We start from the raw sequence: 21,422 nt of genomic DNA, 5'->3' as shown, positions 1-21,422 counted from the left end.
AAGTTAAAGCACTGAAAAATGATTTAAAGAATAGATTTTACATAGAATGTTATTTAAATAGAAGCAAACACATGCACGGTTTTTATAGGATATATGTGTATACATTCAAATTCAAACTGATTTGGGTTTAAAAAGTTTAATAAGAACTTTTTTCTGGAAAACCCCCAAAATGAAAAAGATTCTTCCATTTTCAAACATTATTTTTCACCAGTTATAATCTCCTCTGTCGTTGGGTTTTGACCTTTTACAAATGACTGATGAGAGGTTTCTGCAGACCTCACTGATGATCACACACCAATAAGCCTGATGTTGCCACCGACTATCAAAGAAAATATCCACACTGACCCCGGATCAAAATCTTCCTTCATTCTGTCGTATTAGATTTGGAGAAATCTTATGTGCAAAGGATGAAACATTTCTATTTGATAGACTGATGGAGCACTGCAGTGTTATTATATATATATAATAATAATAAATAATAAAAAGAAAATAAAATAATAAAATAATAAAATAATAAAAATTATAAAAATAATATAATAATAATAATAATAATAATAATACATAAATAGTAAAAAAATAATAAAATAATAAAAATGATAAAAATAATATAATAATAATAATAAATAATAATACATAAATAGTAAAAAAATAATAAAATAATAAAAATGATAAAAATAATACAAATAATATAATAATAATAATAAATAAATAGTAATAAAAAATGATAAAATAATAATAATAAAATACGATATATAAATATATATATATATATATATACCTTATGGATTATGACTATATTTGGCTTGAATTGGATTGTATCTTTGAAGTCCCTTGAGATGACATTCGTTGTAATTTTTACACTCTATAAATAAAACTGAATTGAATCAAATTCATTTGAACTGATAGCAGGTGGCTGAGACTCTTCAGGCATCATGAAGAGATGAAGATGAGGAGGAGGAAGAGTGCTGTGCAGAGTCAGTCTGGAGGGAGAACGACAGAACACAAACGAGACTGAAAGAACCGGGATCAGCTCAATCGGCTCAAACAAAAGAGGTAAGAAAATCATTGGACCAGAGGAGTGCTGTCAGATTTATAAATGAGGTGAGTTTGAGAGCCTGGGAAAACAGAAGTGAAAAAACAAGGCCGATAATCATGTTTACAGAAGCAAAACAGACCAGAACCAAAAGCTTCAGTTAAAAAACACTTGCACCAAACACTCGTTCAAGGACCAAGACGCTTCTTTCAGAAGATAAATAATGAACCAGAAAAGAAGATGCCTTATATTCCTGTTATGTGCACCTGAGTCACATTTGGCTGGAGCTCAAAACTATCTGTTTTTTAGGTTTCTTCTGCTCTGCAGTTGCATTTTGTGGACAAACGTTTGCATCTTTTAAACACGACTTAAAGACACACTCTCCCACTGGAGCATTCAAAGTAACTAAACCTGAACAAGCATCATCCCCTCTGAGGAATTTAAAATCATTTGAAAATCCTTTTTTTGCAATGCTTTGTTGTATTATTGACAAAAGTAGAAGCTATTTAACTGTTGTTCAGGCAATATTAACAGTTGAAAGTCACTTTAAAGTTATTTTTTGCAACCTTTATGCATTCTTGAAGCTAAACATTACATCATCACATAAACATAAAGATCTTTTCTGATGCATGGTTGAATGACAAATACAATTTCTGACCAGCAGAGGCAGGTTGATACTGTAAGCTTTTGTAGAAATTACTCTGATCTCTCTTAATGACCGAGCTCCATCACATCTTAAAGATCTCACAGTTGGATATTTCCCCAACAGAGCACTTTGCTCTCAGGCTGCAGGTTTCCTTGTGGTTCCCAGAGTTTCTAAAAGCAGAATGGGAGGCAGAGCCTTCAGTTATCAGGCCCCTAAAAGCAGAATGGGAGGCAGAGCCTTCAGTTATCAGGCCCCTAAAAGCAGAATGGGAGGCAGAGCCTTCAGTTATCAGGCCCCTAAAAGCAGAATGGGAGGCAGAGCCTTCAGTTATCAGGCCCCTAAAAGCAGAATGGGAGGCAGAGCCTTCAGTTATCAGGCCCCTAAAAGCAGAATGGGAGGCAGAGCCTTCAGTTATCAGGCCCCTAAAAGCAGAATGGGAGGCAGAGCCTTCAGTTATCAGGCCCCTCTCTGTGGAACCAGCTGCCAGTTTGGCTTCAGGAAGCAGACACCCTCTCTACCTTTAAGATCAGGCTGAAACTTTCCTTTCTGATAAAGCTTATAGTTAGGGATGGCTCAGGTGAGCCTGAAACATCCCATAGTTCTGCTGCTATAGGCCCAGCCTGCTGGGGCCTCATCTGTCACACCTTTCCTCACTTTGCTCTCTTTTTCCCCCTGTTTAATTTCTCAAATGACTTTATGTCCATGTGACATTATTGTGGTTATTAACTTGTGTTTCCCTGTTCCAGCAGGTATCCTTTGAATGGTGTTTTGGTGTTTTTCCCCCCTCTTTTCCCTCTTTTCTGTCTTCTCTAACCCCAGCTGGTCCAGGCGGATGGCCACCCTTCCTGGTTCTGGTTCTGCCAGAGGTTTCTTCCTGGTTCTGGTTCTGCCAGAGGTTTCTTCCTGGTTCTGGTTCTGCCAGAGGTTCCTTCCTGGTTCTGGTTCTGCCAGAGGTTTCTTCCTGGTTCTGGTTCTGCCAGAGGTTTCTTCCTGGTTCTGCCAGAGGTTTCTTCCTGGTTCTGGTTCTGCCAGAGGTTTCTTCCTGTTAAAGGGAGTCGTTCCTTTCCACAGTCCCTCAGGCTCAGGACGGGAGATTGGACTGAAGACAAGTTTCGGTCCAATCTGTTGGTTTCCTTAGCTCGGATATTATTTTTGAATTGGCTCCATATGAATTAATTGGATTATGATTACAATGAATTGAATTCCAATTGGCTTGAATTGGACTTTATTACTTAAGTGCCTTGAGATGACATTTGTTGTAATCTGGCGCTTTATAAATAAAATTGAATTGAATTGAATTGAATTGAATTGAATTGAATTGAATTGAATTGAATTGAATTGAATTGAATTGAATTGAATTGAATTGAATGACAGATTGTTTTATAGCCACAAAGGTCACGGCACGAAATGTTGCTAATAAAAGCTAAAAAAACTGTACAGTTGCAAAGTTTCCTTCCTCGTTGTTCCATGTGTGACATCATGATTATATAAACGCTCGACACTGTTTATAAAGAGCAAGCAGAGGGGTGAAAAAGCTTCAGAGTGAAACGTTTAAGGCTATTTAAAGTTCGATAGGCTGTAATATGTTTATTTACCCCCGTCTTTATTCACTTAAATGATCTACAGCTACTTCTAATACCACACATTTCTATTTTAACGCTTTGAAATTCTCAAACTGGGTAAATGTTGTGTATTAAAGCCCCCAGTTGTGTGACTTCATGTGTAACAAAGCTATTCTCATTCATTCCCATCAGCTGAGCACATACTGCACAATTTGCATAATAAAAGTACAATTATGCTCCATTCCATTGTTGTATTTTATCCGTAAAAGCGTTTACTTGGTCAAAGTGTATTTAGATGATTTATTGACCGACTGAAACCTCGATCGTGGGAACAGGTTCAACACAAAACCTTTGTTCAGAGCAGAAATCCCAGGAACTGCGATTGATCGGCTTCTTTTCTTCAAAAACTTTCTGATATCAATGGAATTTATTGACTGTGAAAACAAGTTGAATAAAGGCTCTACAATCTGCTCCTTTCCAGTAACATTTCAGCAGTAACTTCTGGTTTTAGAGCACATTCTCTCCCTCTATAGGACTTAAGAAAACGGATACGCATTAGAGACTAAAGACTGAAATCCATGACACATTCATGCAGATTTACAGTGAATAAAACTTTTTATTTCGAGTTGAAGTTCATTTGAAACCCTCAGTGTGCTGAGACAAAAATATAGAGATGTTAAAAGCTTACCTTTTTCTTTTGATGAGCTATTTATATTCTTCCTCAATGACTTGCTAACACGCATCTGACTATCCATCTAATGATCTCTGATGAGCACCTTGTAGAATATTACACTCAGTCCATCTAAGTTTGTTTCACCTCCCTCCGACTGCATGACTGGGAAGCCAAAGCCAAAGTGTTTGTCCTTTAGACACATTATGCCAGAAAAGCACCAGTACTGTTCCAGGATTGGTGATTGGACCTGGCAGCATGCACCACTCTGCTCCTCCTCTGACCACCATTAGCCTGATTATTAGGATTAGACGAGCAGAACCCTTCCTCTGCCTGCCCTGCCCTGTCAGACAGAACCAGTAATAGAGTTTGGCCTTGATTTCCCAGTGGATACTTTCCTCTATTAGATGACGAACCTACAACAGTTTCATATGACAGTAGAGGAAGAGGAGAGGCTGAACAGCGCCTGCAGCCATTCCAATAAGCACCTTCCAATGGTGAGTTGATTAATACAGTGGAACCAGGGTAACACCGAGGCCTGCTGGCTGCACTGCAGCTCCTGCTCTTCAATTCCTGGCAGCCGGTTCATCTGAAGGGGGATTCAGCGAGTCATTATCGCTTTCTCAGACTAATATCTCAGGCCTTACTCTCTCCCTCTCCAACAGACATGTTGATAAGGTGCTAACATCTAATGAGCTATCACATTTAGGAGCTACCATATCTGCGCACATCTCTGGTGTCTGTGGGGCCTCCCAGCTGGTGGAGCTGGTTTTAATATAAGCTAAAGACACCCAGGCAAAGGCATCCAATGATCCAAGTATCTTATGTAACAGCTGTAAAAGCAATCAGTGGAACCTATGTAATGAAACACTCTAAACAGTTGGCATGTCAGAAGTCAGGAGACCGTGTCTCCAGCCTAACTCACTGAAAAACATCCTCTCAGATGCTGAAACTGAGAATATTAGAGACCGTCTGTTGTGCTTATGTTACGCCGAATTTGAGCTGCTAAATAGCACCGTGATTTCCTCTATTTTTGTCACACAGATTCTAGTTTTGTTACTAAATAACAAACAGCTGAAAGGAAAAAAAACTGAAAAAAAACATGTTTCCAACCAGAACCAAGACCTGATGACCAAATCTTTAAAAAAATCAGTCTAACATTTCATGTGTGTTCCTGCCATTGATGTCGAAAGTCGAGAGGAATGTAGTGTGACAGTGTCATGGTGCCTCAAAGCCTCTGACAGGCAGTGTTTAACTTTGACAAGGGAGCTTGTTGTTCGCCTCCTCTCAACAACTGTTTTGATTTTAAAGAAAAAATAAAGAACTTGTGAAAGTTTATTCACTGTCAAACAATTAGTTTTAGTTGCTTAAACACAATAGCAAATGTATAAAAATGTTTTTTTTAGGCTTATTTGTAACTAAATTTGAAGAAACTCGATGATGTGATTGTCAGAACAGAGTCTCAAGATTGTGGAATTCTGTGGAAGATGAGCTTACTTACTCATTTACATGCAGATTCAAGGAATAAACCTCTATTTTTCATTTAAACTGGTTAATTTAAACTGGTTCTATCAGAGTCAAGTGGCCGAGAAGATCATAAAGTTCAGCAATTGTACTCAAAAAGCTCCCAATGAAAGGGAATCTCCGCTGATTATGCTGTGACACAGTATAAGAAGAAACTTCCTCACTTTCAAGACGTTAAATTACCTGAATGTTGATCTTTTTAAACTCCTGTGAGCAGTAATTTCTGCAGAGGAACTGCAAAATCCGACATTTGCACCCATGAGACAGATGGATAACTTAGTTATCCGACACTATCATGTCAGCAGTGACGCAAAGTGACAATGATTCAGAACCCAGAACCTCAATTAACTGCACTGTAAATGGTTTAAACTGTTCTTATAATGTGTTTGTCATAAAAAAGCACTGAAAGAGGGGATCATTTCACATTAAGCTCCATCTGTATCATGGAATTTAGTTGAAACCAAAGTATAACAAGCTGCAGCCACAGTTTAAGTCACTTTCAGATTTTTGTAAAGGCACGAGGCAAAACCTGTCAGTCACTCTTTTTTCAATGTTTCCAAAACTCAAAAAGCTTCAAAAAGCTTCCAGCAGCGAAAGCCGAGAAGATCGAATCTGACAAAAAGCGCTCCAGAAGCCTGCAGCAAGCGTTCTGCAACACTGCAAACATTTGTGATAGAACAGCACAGACATGGAAGCTGAAGTTTCAAAACTGCTGCCAAATTTCACGCTTTTACCCCATTGTGCGTTATTTACCAGCTACATTTCACATTTTACCGCCGTGAGTTTCACTGACATCAGCCTCTCATTAGCTTACTGGCCCCTGGGTCCAACCTGCAACCTGTGCGCACACATTCCACGCATGATGATCACACTGCTGCCACCTCATTAACACAACCGCCCTATTAATCCTACAAATCATTAACAGAGCTAATTCCTACAATAATAAATAAACAAATAAAAACATTGCTACTGTAGTAATCATGAAGTGAACGTACACGCCGTGAAAATACATCATTTTTGGTGGGCAAACAGCCCTGCTTGCGACTTTTCCTCTTCATTGAGAAAATAGCAGCGGATGAATCGAAACGTCAGCCCACCAACAACGTTTCACACACCGCCAGACGGACGGGCTGTTTGGGCTCTGTTCGGGTGAGGGGAACGACACGTAGTCATATATGTGGGTGTTTTCGCCAAAATCAAAGTCTAATTTTCCATCTCTTTCTTTGACCTAAAAACTACCGGCGCCGCCTCCTTTTCGAAAAGAAAGACAAGACCAGCGGATTATTTTGGTAACCTAAATATCCAACGACCTTCGCACATCCTTAGGAAGACAGTTAAAATAGCTCAAGAGATGTTAAGTATAATTTTTCTAGCCTATATGCATCCAAGTAGTGCATCCGAGGTTAATAAAACAACTGGAAAATCGCTCCACATTAATCTTAACTTGCATATTGTGCGAACTCTCCTCGTCCAGATGCTGAGCGCTTGATTTGAAAAGTGAAAGAAAAGTCTCCTTACCTTCCTTTTTTAAGGCATTGATTATCGACTTCATTTTTACTCCTTTGCTACTCCGACTCACGGCTCGTGCATATCACAGGACTTTGAGGAGCCCTTCAGCACCACGGACAGAGACTCCGCGGAGAGCAGCGCACATGATCCCGCTGCCGCCGCCTCCCCGAAAACCAGCGCGAGCGCATCCGCTCACACGCGCGCGTTGACATAACCCCGCCCCTCACAAACCTCTCCTCTCTGACTCGCTTTCTCTCTCCCATGGGGAAGAGACTATCTGCACAACTGCCCAGCAGAGCAGGAAGAGAATGTGATTCAATACAATCTATGTGTTACAAGAACAGAAAGTTGGACTTAGAAGAAGCTTAGTGGGAAAAGTTGTCGGAAATATTCCCCCCAAATTAAAGATATATTAAAACCCTGTACTTTAAGCCCATATATCTATAGTGGAAAACATTCAGGACAGCTGTCAATCTTCCCAGGAGTGGACGTCCCAGCAAGTTCACCCCAAGGTGAAAAAGCCCAAAGCTACATCTCAGACTCTACAGGCCTCAGTTAGCATGCTAAAGGTTAAAGGTCATGGCAGCACAGTTAGAAAAAGACTGAACAAGGATGGCTTGTTTGGAAGGGCTGCAGGAGAAAGCCTCTTCTCTCTAAAAAGAACATGGCAGCACAGCTTAGGTTTGCAAAGCTGCATCTGAACAAAGCTCAAGACTTCTGGAACAATGTCCTTTGGACAGACCAGAGCAAAGTGGAGATGTTTGGTCCTAATGCACAGCAGCACGTTTGGAGGAAACCAAACACAGCATATCAGCACAAACACCTCATACCAGCTGTCAAGCACGGTGGTGGAGGGCTGATGATCTGGGCTGGTTCTGCAGCCACAGGACCTGGGCACCTTGCAGTCATTGAGTCCGCCATGAACTCCTCTGGATACCAAAGTATTCTAGAGTCAAATGTGAGGCCATCTGTCCCACAGCTAAAGCTGGGCTGAAACTGGCTCATCAACAGGACAAAGATCCCAAACACAGCAGCAGATCTACAGCAGAATGTGTGGAAAAGAACAGAATCAAGGTGTTGCAATGGTCCAGTCAGAGTCCAGACCTCAGCCTGACTGAGATGCTGTGGTGGGACCTTAAGAGAGCTGTGCAGAAACCAATGCTGCAAACCTCAATGAGCTGAAGCAATGCTGGAGAGAAGAGGGCCGAGATTCCTCCACAACCATGAGAGAGACTGATAACGTCCCACAGGAAACCATCACTGCAGCTCACTGCTGCTGAAGCTGCTGGATCAGGGGTTCACTTAGTTTCTCACACACTACTTCTGTGTTTTGTCTTAGAGGAACAGCAACACATGACATGTTACACTGAGTCATTATTTATTGAACAAAAACTGAGGCTGGATTCATCCCGTTTTAGGACCTGGTTTAAAACTTTAGAATTGAATTGAGGTGGACATTTTGTATATGAATACATGGCAGATTTGGGCATTTAAAAAAAAAAAACACTTCCACAATAAACTCAACTGCAAACTGGAAAATATGTGAAGATGTCAGGTGGAGTTCAGCTGTGGTAAACTCCATCACACCAACACTCAGAAATAGAACAACCGTTAAGAGTTGCCTGGATATGTGTGCGCACACAGCGAGATAAAAACAGATCACTGCTTAACAGATTGAAGAGTTTATGAAGCCTGGAAAAGAAAAACGTCACGCTAAAGAGACATCTGTAAGGCTATTTCTACCCTTAAGAAACTCATCGTCTCTTGACAGAAGTTGAACTGCAGTTGTAGTTAAAGGCTCATGAGCTGAATTCTTATTCAAATACAGATAAAACAAATTGGGTAAACATAAAAAATTTTTTTTTTCTTCTTTTTTTTGATTTTTCGAATAGTCATTGAACCATTAGAGATTGTTTTTTTTTCCCCTTGTCCTGTTCAGCATTATGGCAGCAGAATTGTAGTCTGAATACCTTTGATGCCAAACAGATTTGCTTTGCCAAGGGAAGTTTTATAAACGTAAAGCTCCCCTTGATGCCCATTTATTTATTTTTGTTCATAATATATAACATGTAATAGAGCTGAACCGGACCGGGGGACAAGGAAAGAAGAAGAGGAAAGAAGAGGAAACAGAACAAAAATAGAAACAAAAACCAGACAACCAGCTGCTACACCTGTAAAAACTAAACAGACAACAATCCATGGCCTCTGAAATGTATTTTATGACTGCCGGTTTTAATGAAAATTAATGTTTTAGCATGAATACGGAACCTTAACGCACCAAATTTGATGTTATCACAACTCGTTTCAGGCAAAACAGTGAGAGAACAAGAGGTTTCTTTTCTTCTTCATCTCCTCCCTCCTCCGGCTCATGACCTGGAAATGAATCTCAGCAGAACATCGTGAATGATGTCTCAGTTCTTAAAAGGCACCTCGAGGAGAAAGAAGCCTGCCAGAGAAGCTGTAAGCAAGGACAGAAAGGGCTAAAACGATGGCTCAGATATCTCATTTTCCCTCAGTCTTCTCTCCTCATGACTCTACTCATCTTCCTTACTCACATGTCAAGTGGGAGGTACTAAGAGAGGAGGTGAGAAGATTATTTGAGGATGTGCAAATACGAAAATAAGAAGAGGAGAAGTGGGACTGGGAATATATGCAGTGGCAGTACAGTTGGATGTATGGGATGAACTGCACAAGATTTTATAACAATGGCCATGAAATTATTTTATTAAAACCCTTAAAGACCACAAATAGGCATCTATACATGCAATGCAAGAATGTTTCTTCTTTGTATTTGTTATAGTAAGAGCAGGTAAAACCTGATTAAATGTCCCTTTATTTATGCTTAAACCACTGAACTCATGTCAACTTCAAGGAAACCATTATGTTTCTGCTTTTATTACACTCATATCCCAGGTAGGCAGTTAGCCTAAGGACCTTGTTGGAGGTGGACAGGTGGGGGGTAAAGCATCTTAACTGTCTGAATGGTGTAAGCCATCTAACAGCTAAGATCTCAAGTAATAACTAGGTTTTTGCAGATAAGATTAAGCCTGAACAGGGACTTGAACCCTGGACCCTCAGATTAAAAGTCTGATGCTCTGCCAACTGAGCTATCCAGGCCCTGACTTGAGCTATATCACACCTTAAAACGGGGAAAAGGGCTGTCAGATATGCTGCTCTCCCTCCTTCAGCTTCATAAAAAGAGGAATCTTATAAAGGTGGCTCATATAAATTAATTTACAGTGTTTTAAATAACTTCTGACACATGGCAAATGTTATGATTTGTAAGTTTAACCTGCAACAACTGCAATGAGTCACAGATTTTGTGTCTTAGTTAGATGTTCATGATTCATTTAATTCAGTAGTTTATTCATTGCGATATGCATATGTACGTATATTAATGACTATATTGTGTATGCACTGCTGACTGAGGCGCTGCCTGTCTTGGTCAGGGCTTTGAAATAATTTAAAAAGGTTCATTTTTATAGTTTGATAAAACAGATGTATCATGACGAGTTGCTAAATGAATCACTTATGCTGGTAAAAACATGACGAAATGACAAAATTTCCCCTTCTGTGGTGACACAATCATGCAAAGAAGTTGGTGCTTTCCAGCATACACAAGAGAATGAGTTAGCTCCACAATCTGTCTTCTTTGGTTGATTTTGAAGAGTCTGAAATGATTTCTGTCCTCACAGAAGACGCTCAAACCTCAGAGAATGAAGCTGTTGTTGGGAATTTTGGATCCACTTGATTGATAGTTTCAGGAAGTACTTGATCTTGGACTTCATGAGGCCAGTTGTTGGGAGCAGGGAACGGAGGTAGAATAATACCCACATTGAGTATCCTATGGACTTGTGGATTGCTTCCTCGTAAAACAAACCCTTGGTGTTGCTAAGCAACTCAAAAGGGGATGGCTCCATACATGATTAAGCACATACACACCAGTGTACACGTGTGCCTTTTGCATGAAGAGATTTCTGTTTCCTGCAGTTGTCATGTTTCGTATAAATCTGCTTTCTGTGAGAAGTTATTTGACTACAAACTGTCCTTAACGAAGGCTCGTCCAAGATCTACATCTTCATCTTCTCCTCTCATGTCACAGAACTTCAGAGCAAGATGACATTAAGGCAAATTCTTCCCAGAAGTGACCCTGCGAAACAGCAGATGGCTACATGCAAAGCATATGTGGTCATAAAGTATGCAATAACGCAGCGATGAGCAGATTTCTGTCATGTCTCTTTCCATAATAACCAACAGAAAGATGGTGATGCACGCACTTATGTGTTAAACAGACCATTCAGTGTTAAAATAAGGAAAAAAATCACCAATATTCTGAGGAATATTTCTTTTATACCATCAATCTGCCCAGAGGTAGCTAACAGTAATTCACAGGAGGTCCAGCACTGATTTTAGACTGAGTTTCGGTCTATCCGCATCATGCTGGGTGGGATTGTGGTCAAGATCCTCCACAACAAAGTAGGAAACCTCCTTCATACTGAAGACTAAGAGCCACGATCTAGGATGAGGCAACAAAGACTGAGGAATACACCAGGAATATGGCCCCCAGTGATGAGCTGCTAAGTGAATAAGTCAGGCAGCTGAAACCCAGTGAAGGAGAGATGAAAGAGAAGGAAGTATAAACCCCGGCATGTTCAGCATGGCAGCTCTATGATTAGCGTAGAGCTGCTTGAGCGAAAGAGCAATAGAGGCTGGGGTCTATCATGCCCGATAGGACCAGGTATGGCATACATGGAGTGGTGGAAATGGTGTGCAGGAACATCTGTGCTAAGTATGGGTTAGAAGTCCCAAAGTCAAAGTCAAAGGAAGCCTCCAAAGGTTGTGGGTAATGAGTTAAGATCCAGGCTGATAAACAGGTGAAGGCTAACCAACCGGACATTGTGGTGGTCGATAAACCACAGAAAGCAGCAGTGAAAGAGGTAGAAATCTGAAGTGACAGCAACATCAAGTACAATAAACACTGAAAGCTTGAAAAAAACCACCAAGAGCTAAAGGGGGAAGTTGAAAAGATGTGGGAAGTGAAGGCACCAGTGGTGCACAGTGGTGCTAATCAGAGCACTTGGGGCCGTGACCCCAAAACTGAAGAACACACTTACATCACGTTAACAAATAAATAAATCAGCAGTAATAAAGTTTCCTTTCTTGCTGACAGGATGCGAAACAGTGTCAATTTATGCTCCTTCTGAGATATACTGCTGGTATAATTAGCTAAATAGAGCATGGAAGAGATTTCTTCTCAAGAGCAAACATTTATAATCATGAATAAATTAACTTGCATCCCTTGCTTATGGATGTATGATTACAGAAATCCTGTAACATCTCTTTGTTGCTGAAAATAAATAATCAGGCTCCCATCAGACTAACAGACCTTTACAGCTTAATGCATAACATTTTATCTAAACCTCAGAAAAAGAATGAAAAAAGACCAAAGGGCTTAACAGTTTTCTCTTTCAATGCTCGGAGATTCTTTTAATTAATTAGCTAATTTCTATTAGAATAAATACATCAATCACAGTTTCCCAGAGGTTGATCAGGGGCTTAAATACAGTTTAGAGCACTTCTGAACCCTGAGAATAAGCACATTATAACTCCTAAAAAGCTAAAATCATGCCATGAATGTGATGTAAATGTAATCAGCTCTGAAAGTTTCACAATTTATAAAACGAATAGCAAACAAAAAGTGGTCAAGCAGCTATTTTCTGAGCAACTTTTAACTGTAATTGTGTGTTAACCCAAAGGTGCACTGGTCAGCCCATTTAATCATGCATGAAACAGCAAAGGTTACATTGATCTTTTTACCTTGTCTTGGTTATTTATTCAAAGTAGGAATAAACTGGGTTGGTTCGATGCTTCGTGCTCTACAGCAGGCAGTCAGATGAACTGAAGATGCAGGCTAAAGAACAGCCTACAGAAGGTATGAATCTGGTAAGATCATCATTGCACTGCTTTATCCTCACTCAGCAAATAGTTTGCTGCTGTATTAACGAGTCTTTTCACAGCAATGAAACGGCACACAAATGTCTGGTTACCAGATGTGCTGCAGCCCAAACACTTTTCCAGGGGAGACTGGGCTGCCACACATCTGGAGAAGAAGAATGAGGGCATTTGGCAGGACATAGCCACAGAAAAGTGTCAGAGATTGTGCATCTTCGGTTAGTGTCTGAGTCCAGATCTCACCTGTCTGGTAATTTAACAAACTCAGGTCTGAGTATTGTGAAAATACTTCTAATGTCACTGATATGGTTAATTTGGGATGATGTAAAGGCTGTAAATAAAGCATAAAGCAGCAGCTCTACTCTGAGCTCCTTCCCCTATCTCGAAGGCTAGACCCCGCCCCCCTCTGAAGGAAACTTATTTCAGCCGCTTGTATCCACGACCTCCTTTTTTGGGTCACTACCCATGTTTGTGATCATTGGTGAGAGTTGAATAATGACCACAACGGACCAGAGCAGCGCCCTCATTACAGCTGACAAAGCCCCAATCCATCTGTCCATCTCTAACTCCAACTCACCATCACTGAGAACAAGATCCCGAGATACTTAAACTCCTCCGTCTGATGGAAAGGACTCACCCCGATCTACCTTTTCACGGTTGATTTGGAAGAGCTGACCTTCATCCAGGCCGCTTCACACTCAGCTTCAAACGCTGAAGGTCAAGGCTTGAAGACACCAACAGAACCACATCATCTGTGGAAAGCAGAGATGCATATCCTGGAGTTCCCAAACCAGATGCCCTCTTCTCCCTGGCCACGCTTTGAGAGCCCATCTATGAAAATCACGATGACCATGAAGGAGTTTGACCTTGACACAGCGCTTGCTTTGGTTTTGGAGACTAAATAGCCCACAAAAGCGACTCTGGTGTTCTGTACTCCTGCAGCACCCTCTGAAGGATCCAAAACAAACACCAGTGAACCCCCTCAGTAACTCTGCGAGGGTAAAGATCCGGTCCACTGTTCCACGACCTGGGCGAAAACCCCACTGCTCCTCCTGAATCCAAGATCAGTCGGAGCCTCCTCTGAGTAGTGCAATCATGCTGTAGTTGGATCACATTCTCTGGTCTCCTTTCTTAAAAATGGGAACCACCACCCCAGTGTGTCAGCCAAGACAGACATGTCCAGAGCTTTTATAATCTCAGTCCAAAAGCTTTTGGACTACCTTTGTGACTCCTGCCAAGGTGATGGACGAGTCTCCCCCCAAGTCCTCAGAGTCCACCTTCTCCATGGAGGACATGCTGGCCGGATTGAGGAGATCCTCAAAGTGCTCCTTCCACTGCGCAATGATATCCTCAGACCCTGCTTTCCCTTTCTGAATTGACTAATGAGAACTCGTAGGTCCATGTCTAAATGTAAACACCAACCCTTGTGGATTGTATCTTTGTTGCAGTCTTTCTAACTAAAGAAGTTAGTTTATTCAGTGGTGGAGAAGCTAGATTTTACTTTGAGAGAGCGATGCATGTCTGAACACAGGCAGTTTTGACTAACTTAGAGTTTCTAAGCAAGACAACGGGCATAAAGAAGAGAGAAGCTGCACGCTCTGGAGCAGGGATCTCAAACTCCGGTCCTCGAGGGCCGCTGTCCTGCAGATTTTAGATGTTTCCCTGCTCCAATTCACCTGATCCAGATTGAATGGATCACTTCAAAAGATTTCTGCACAAACCAGCTAACGAGGCATCGATCTAAATCAGGTGAAACATCTAAAAGCTGCAGGACAGAGGCCCTCGAGGACTGGAGTTTGAGATCCCTGCTCTCGAGCATCAATGAACCGTTCAGTCTTCACATACGTGGCTCTTTATTGCTACATTGCAGTTTAAAATATTGTACATGGGAGTTTTAAATCATGTTATAAAGGCAAGAACGTCCTTAAAGTGACATGTTGTGATTAAAAGTTGTTTCCTGTTGCTTAGTGAGACAGAAAGAAACCAGGAGCACACACTGGAAGGATAAAACGTGTTGAATGCTGGTAAAAACTCATTCTTAGGTTCATTACGTTTGAGTCAAGATTGATTTTGAGGTTGTGTTTCATGAACGCTTGTGGCATAAGGCCCAAGCTACAGATCACCATGATTTACTGACATATTAAAAGATTTGGTTTAGATTTAGATCCCCACTACCTTCAAGGTGCTGTTACACACTGGCACGGGAGCTGCATACAGTCAGACCAGCTGGGACAGACCGCAGCTCCAGTTTCTGCTGCCAAAACCAATGAAAACTGGTTTGAGAGTTCAGGAAATGGATGGAAAATGAGTCAGAACATTCAGTTGTTGCATGAGAGGAAGAGATGGAAAGAGCCGCTCCGAATGCATGAGGATGTCCAATAAATGATTTCCTGATTAACTGAATCCCTGCTCCTTTATCAATGACTGCACAGTTTATCTCCGGCAAGCAGCAGTGACAATTTGAGCTGATTCTGCTACAGCTGAGCTGAGAAGGAAGTCACTCAGTCTGCTCTCCTGATCAGCCTGAACTAATGCCATTAAGAGCCACTTAGAAGGGAAGAGAGACCCGTCTCTGGTTTGAATAATACCACGTGCACGCAAGGAGAGAGATGCTGGAGTGATTGGATGTTGGGGAATGCTCACAGGAAGTAAAAGGATCCTTCAGAGAGTCCAGGCCTTGGAGGGTCTCAGCTGTTTTGATCACAAACAAAGCACTGAGACATCAAACTAATCAGGTGGATGTAACACTATGACCCATTCGGGTATTTAGTAAATTCCACTTCAAAGTGTTTTCTACTCACTGGGCTTTTTTGAACCCTACATACAAGTATCTACACAGTTGATCTGTAACCACAGTCGACATATCCCTGCATTTCAGAATAAACCTCAAGCCGTTTACTTTGCAGTGCAGCAAAAAAGAAGGATGCTCCAATCCAGGGATGTCAAACTCTGGTCCTCGAGGGCCGCTGTCCTGCAGGTTTTAGATGTTTCCCTGCTCCAACACACCTGAATGAGATCAATGCCTCATTGGCTGGTTTGTGCAGAATGTAACAATCTTTTGAAGAGATCCATTTAATCTGAATCAGGTGTGTTGGAGCAGGGAAACATCTAAAACCTGCAGGACAGCGGCCCTCCAGGACCGGAGTTTGACATCCCTGCTCCAATCAAACACAGTGAAGGCAGAACACAACCAAATAATTCCACTTCCCACAAGCAAGAACAAACTTCAGTCCTGTCCACTTTCTAATAAGACTAATGGAGTTCTGTGGTGTTTAAGATGACCACAGTACACAGATGCACGAGTCAAGAATCACGATTTGGGTGTTTTATTTTGAAATTCACTAACTTTCCCCTCTCGTTTCAGGTATCTCACCCTTCCTCCTGTGTCAGGCGTCTGATTGTCTTCCCTGATTCCCAAAGTGTTTCCACCTCTTCCCCTTGGTCCCTCATGTGTTCAAATAGTCTGCGTCTCGCAGTGTCCTGTGCCAGTATGTTGTCTCTTGAACCATAGATTTCACAGCCATAGTTTCCTTGAGCCTGCAGTCGAGCGACTCTCCTGCAGAGCGTGTTGTTTGTAAGTTATTCATAGCCATAGTTAATTTATATAATCACGGTGAGTTTCACAGCCTTGGTTTGTTGTGTTTTTGCTGTAACCTTTTATAGTCCTCTCTGTTAGCGAAGCTTTGCGTTAGTTAAGGTTAATGCTTCATAGTTCCTCCTCCAGTGGAGCGATTTTTGTTCCTGAAAAATCTTTTTTTCTGCTCTTAGAGGTGAGCCTTCAAGCTAATTGTTTAAGTTTCACAGTGTCTCGGTTTTTTTGAGTGAGCGTCCTTTGTTTCTCTCCCTCTCATCAGGAGAGCGTGAGTTTTTATTGTTCAGTCCTTTCTGTTTTCCTCCTGGCGTGGAGAGTTATTTAGATTTTCATAGCGGCATAGTTATTGTGGAGAGCGCTTTAGGAGTTTCAGCTTCTTCTTTTGCTCTGTCGGGAGATCCTCAACCTGCCTTTTCTGCTGTGTTTGACTTAAATAAACATCTTTGCTTTTGAACTGACCCTGAGTCCCAGGCCCTGACAGATCCTGCCTTATTTTCATTGAGTGAGAGCCAATAATAACAGTCTGCTGCAGTAAACTGCTGACACAGCATTCAGTGACAAACTGCTGTGTCAGCATTCACAGTATTGTTTTCCTTCATCCATAAGGCTATTTTTATTATTTATTAAAGCCTACTCATACTGCGTAGTTTCTGCCATTTAAACCATTCAAACATCAAAATGTTTAGTTAATTCTGGAGATTTAATCTATGACTTTTGATACAATTATTAAGCATTTATAACATTTTAAAACCATGAAATGGTTGGACAAGCCTTTATTTACGGGGATTTGCTGCACCGTGAGTGAGTGTACATGCATGGATGAAGTGAGCTCAATCAGCATATGCAAGTTATTTTTCTCCTTTTTTCAAATCCTGCTCCTTCTTTATAGTTTATGCTTGCTTTTGAACCTCTAAATGTCAAGGTTACATACATTCAGAGGCTTGGTACTTCGGCCTTTCATGGGGGTGAAGCGAGCAACAAAGGTACCAAGTTGTGACTCAAACTGTTGACCTACTCTGGGTCCTTGCATTGGATCTTTAACAGCAATGATTGTCATATATTGTCTTACTGTGACAGTCACTAACCATGCATGCACACCCACTCAGGATGCAGAAAATCTCCTGACAAATCAAGGCTCGTCCAATCATTTTAATGCTTAAAATAAAAATGCAAAAACAATGGAAGGTCATAGCATAAACCTCCAGAAAGAGTTGAGCGTTTTGATGTTTGAATGGTTTAAAGAGCATAAACTATGCAGAAGTAGGCTTTCAAAAAAATGTCAAAAGTTTACAGATGGAGGAAAACAATTGTGTGAATGCTGACACGGCATTTTAATAGTTAAATGGCAGAAGTTTTGCAGAAACAATTGGATTGTTGAATGAGCTCAAACAATCCTCCAATCAAGGCTTGTCCAGTTATTTCACTGCTTTTTAAATGCATGTTTAGGGACCTTCACAGTGAGCACAATTGCTGTTGAAAAGAAAAGCTTGAAGAACGTTTTTGTAGCAGATTAAAGGGAATTAAATCAGAAATCAACATTCGATGCTCTTATTCAACAGGTTTTGCTGTAAATTATATTGGTTAATTGTATTTGAATATCTTGAACCTCTAACTATCTCTGCGTTTTCATGCTGAGAGGCATTAAGGTGATTTAAAGGGGAACTACGGTAATAGTACAAGTTCATTCATTCATTCTTCTTAAAGTATTGGTGAAATAAAGACAGATAATGCCTTATTTAGAGGCTGCATCGTCTAAGCCCCGTTCACTCCGTTATATGGATCTCGAGGAATCTAAATATCTTCCGAAGGTGACTAGATGTGACGTATTTCATGCCAGAAATAAGGTTTAAAAATACCGGAGTTCCTCTTGAACCACCTGATCTCTCAAAGAAAACTTCGCCACAATCTTCAGCCTGTATCACACTGTGAGTATAAAAATAAATCCTGATGCATAAACATTGAGCCTCCTCAGTCTCAGCTGACAGGGCGATGCCTCCTTTCCTGTTTTGTGGCAACAAGCTGCGGATTTTTGGGAGGATAAATTATTGTTTGTTTGTTTTATTTGTTCAAAAGTAATTTCTATGTAAAAAAAAAAAGCTTCTGTTAAGGCACAGACTCCAGCTTTAAGCATAAAGAATCAGACGGCTCCCCTAAGCCTGCAGCAAACTGGGAATGGACAAGTGTGGAAGTGGTTGGGGTGTGCACGTGAATGTGTGAGCGTGCACACATATAAAGTGTGTGTTTGGGCAATGCACTCACCCTTTGGGATTATCACACTCTGGCAGCGGGTGGTCTAATACACCCATCTGTCAATCATTCTTACACAGGCTTATGGCTGCACGGAGAGCAGAAATACAACAGATATCTTCTACAAACACCCTCTCCATACATTGTGTTCGTGCAGTCGTCTCATTTTAGCCAAACCCAAAGAGATTAAGACTTTTATTTTTTTGGCTGTGGTTGTTTTTTTTCTTCGTGGCTCAACTGTGACGATAACAGTCGAAGTTTTAAATCATTGTCTGCAGCGACAGCGAATTACAGTGTTTTGCGTTCTTTATTGATGTGTAATTTTAGACAAATATTCATAAAAGTAAATCTTTTTTAAAAAAAAACATGATTTACAGTTTACAAAAACAAAAACAAAAAACTAAGGGTTTATGTATCAGGACATAGAATAAAATATAGATACAAATCAATTTTAAGTTGGTCCTTACCAGGTAAATTAACTTCAAATAAACACACAACACATTAGATATTAGTTAGATGCAGCTTCAGCAGCAGTGAGTGTAAAACTAAGTGAACCCCTGATCCAGCAGCTTCAGCAGCAGTGAGTGTAAAACTAAGTGAACCCCTGATCCAGCAGCTTCAGCAGCAGTGAGCTGCAGTGATGGTTTCCTGTGGGACGTTATCAGTCTCTCTCCTGGTTCTGGAGGAATCTCGGCCCTCTTCTCTCCAGCGCTGCTTCAGCTCATTGAGGTTTGCAGCTTTGGTTTCTGCACAGCTCTCTTAAGGTCCCACCACAGCATCTCAGTCAGGCTGAGGTCTGGACTCTGACTGGACCATTGCAACACCTTGATTCTTTTCTTTTTCCCACATTCTGCTGTAGATCTGCTGCTGTGTTTGGGATCTTTGTCCTGTTGATGAGCCAGTTTCAGCCCAGCTTTAGCTGTGGGACAGATGGCCTCACATCTGACTCTAGAATACTTTGGTATCCAGAGGAGTTCATGGTGGACTCAATGACTGCAAGGTGCCCAGGTCCTGTGGCTGCAGAACCAGCCCAGATCATCAGCCCTCCACCACCGTGCTTGACAGCTGGTATGAGGTGTTTGTGCTGATATGCTGTGTTTGGTTTCCTCCAAACGTGCTGCTGTGCATTAGGACCAAACATCTCCACTTTGCTCTGGTCTGTCCAAAGGACATTGTTCCAGAAGTCTTGAGCTTTGTTCAGATGCAGCTTTGCAAACCTAAGCTGTGCTGCCATGTTCTTTTTAGAGAGAAGAGGCTTTCTCCTGCAGCCCTTCCAAACACGCCATCCTTGTTCAGTCTTTTTCTAACTGTGCTGTCATGACCTTTAACCTTTAACATGCTAACTGAGGCCTGTAGAGTCTGAGATGTAGCTCTGGGCTTTTTCACCTTGGGGTGAACTTGCTGGGACGTCCACTCCTGGGAAGATTGACAGCTGTCCTGAATGTTTTCCACTTGTGAATAATCTTTCTCTCTGTAGAATGATGGACTCCAGATAGTCTGGAAATGGCCTTATAACCCTTCCCAGACTGATGGGCAGCAACAGCTGCTTCTCTGAGATCATTGCTGATGTCTTTCCTCCTTGGCATCATGTTAAAACACACCTGAAAACTGACAGAACTTCTGCTTTTATAGAGCTGCTCACACTGACTGAGGATCAGTTAATCACCTGACTTATCCCCTTCATTCCTATAGAAACAGTATTGATGGACTGCTTCTGTATTTTGGCTTATTTTTTAAATAAATATATCATGACAAGGTGTGTTATTTTGTTGTTGTCCATCTGAAGTTGTATTTATCTCATTTTAGGACCTAGCAAAGACCCCAATAAATGCTTTTTTTCACGGTAATTTACTGAATTTGAATGGCTGTGGTTTACATTTTGGTCTCAAAACTAAAATTTCTTTCATGGTTGATGAAAACAACAGAAGGCCAAACCTTGTGACTCTTTAGCTGTGTGAGGAAGTGGTTACAGCAAGCTATTTCTGACTGTGTGGCAGCATATTTCTATGCACAGAGCTTTGAATATCTGGCTATTAAAAACAGAATATAGGTCACACACACACACATTCACCGCATGATCATCAGGGCATCAGGCTAGATACGTAAATCTTCCTCAGTGCCTTCTGAGAAGCTTTTACTTCAGCAATCATCACAGTGTTCTAATTCACAGCTGTGTCCATTCTCTCTGAATAGGAGTCCATGTAGATATTTGCCCCACAGGTAAGATAACTCAGTGTAGCGGTGGAAATTGATGTTGGATTAGTCATCTCTCTGGGTGAGGATAAATGACAGCGAGCAGATGAAATAACTGATTGATTAAGCTCATAACCACTAAATGGAGACGGGAATAACGTGCAGCACTGATGCTCGTTTCTGGCCACTGTCATGCGTTTAAGCTACGCTAATCAGACTCCAACACCACTACTGCCACTGGAATCTAATAATCTTACACGGTTTCCCGTCGGATGCGACATGCAGATTATTCTTGACGCCTTCTGATTAACTTAAATCTCAACATCTAATTTGAATAATTCACTCTGTTGGCAGAGATGCCACACAGCAGATATCCAAGTTGTTGTGCAGCAAATGTTGCAGGAACACACCTGAAACTGCTAAGATTCGGGCTATATTTGCATTTATTAACCACTGATCGATAATAATGCACTTTCAATGCTGCAATGAAAGGT

At 41.1% G+C, this 21,422-nt stretch overlaps 1 protein-coding gene and 1 non-coding gene across 2 annotated transcripts in view; both read right to left on the bottom strand.

The window, feature by feature from the left end:
• The window catches only part of LOC140301431 (SH3 and multiple ankyrin repeat domains protein 2-like), a 256,845-nt gene that overhangs the window by 103,616 nt on the left and 131,807 nt on the right, over window positions 1-21,422 (bottom strand). The window lies entirely within an intron of this gene.
• trnak-uuu (transfer RNA lysine (anticodon UUU)) lies at window positions 9,989-10,061 on the bottom strand. The gene has a single exon. It is a non-coding gene; the product is annotated as a tRNA-Lys (tRNA).

The sequence above is a fragment of the Leuresthes tenuis genome, unplaced genomic scaffold (genome assembly GCF_036924035.1).
Source record: "Leuresthes tenuis unplaced genomic scaffold, fLeuTen1.0.hap1 SCAF_2, whole genome shotgun sequence".
NCBI lineage: Eukaryota > Metazoa > Chordata > Actinopteri > Atheriniformes > Atherinopsidae > Leuresthes > Leuresthes tenuis.
This window is presented reverse-complemented; position numbering and strand designations above follow the sequence as displayed.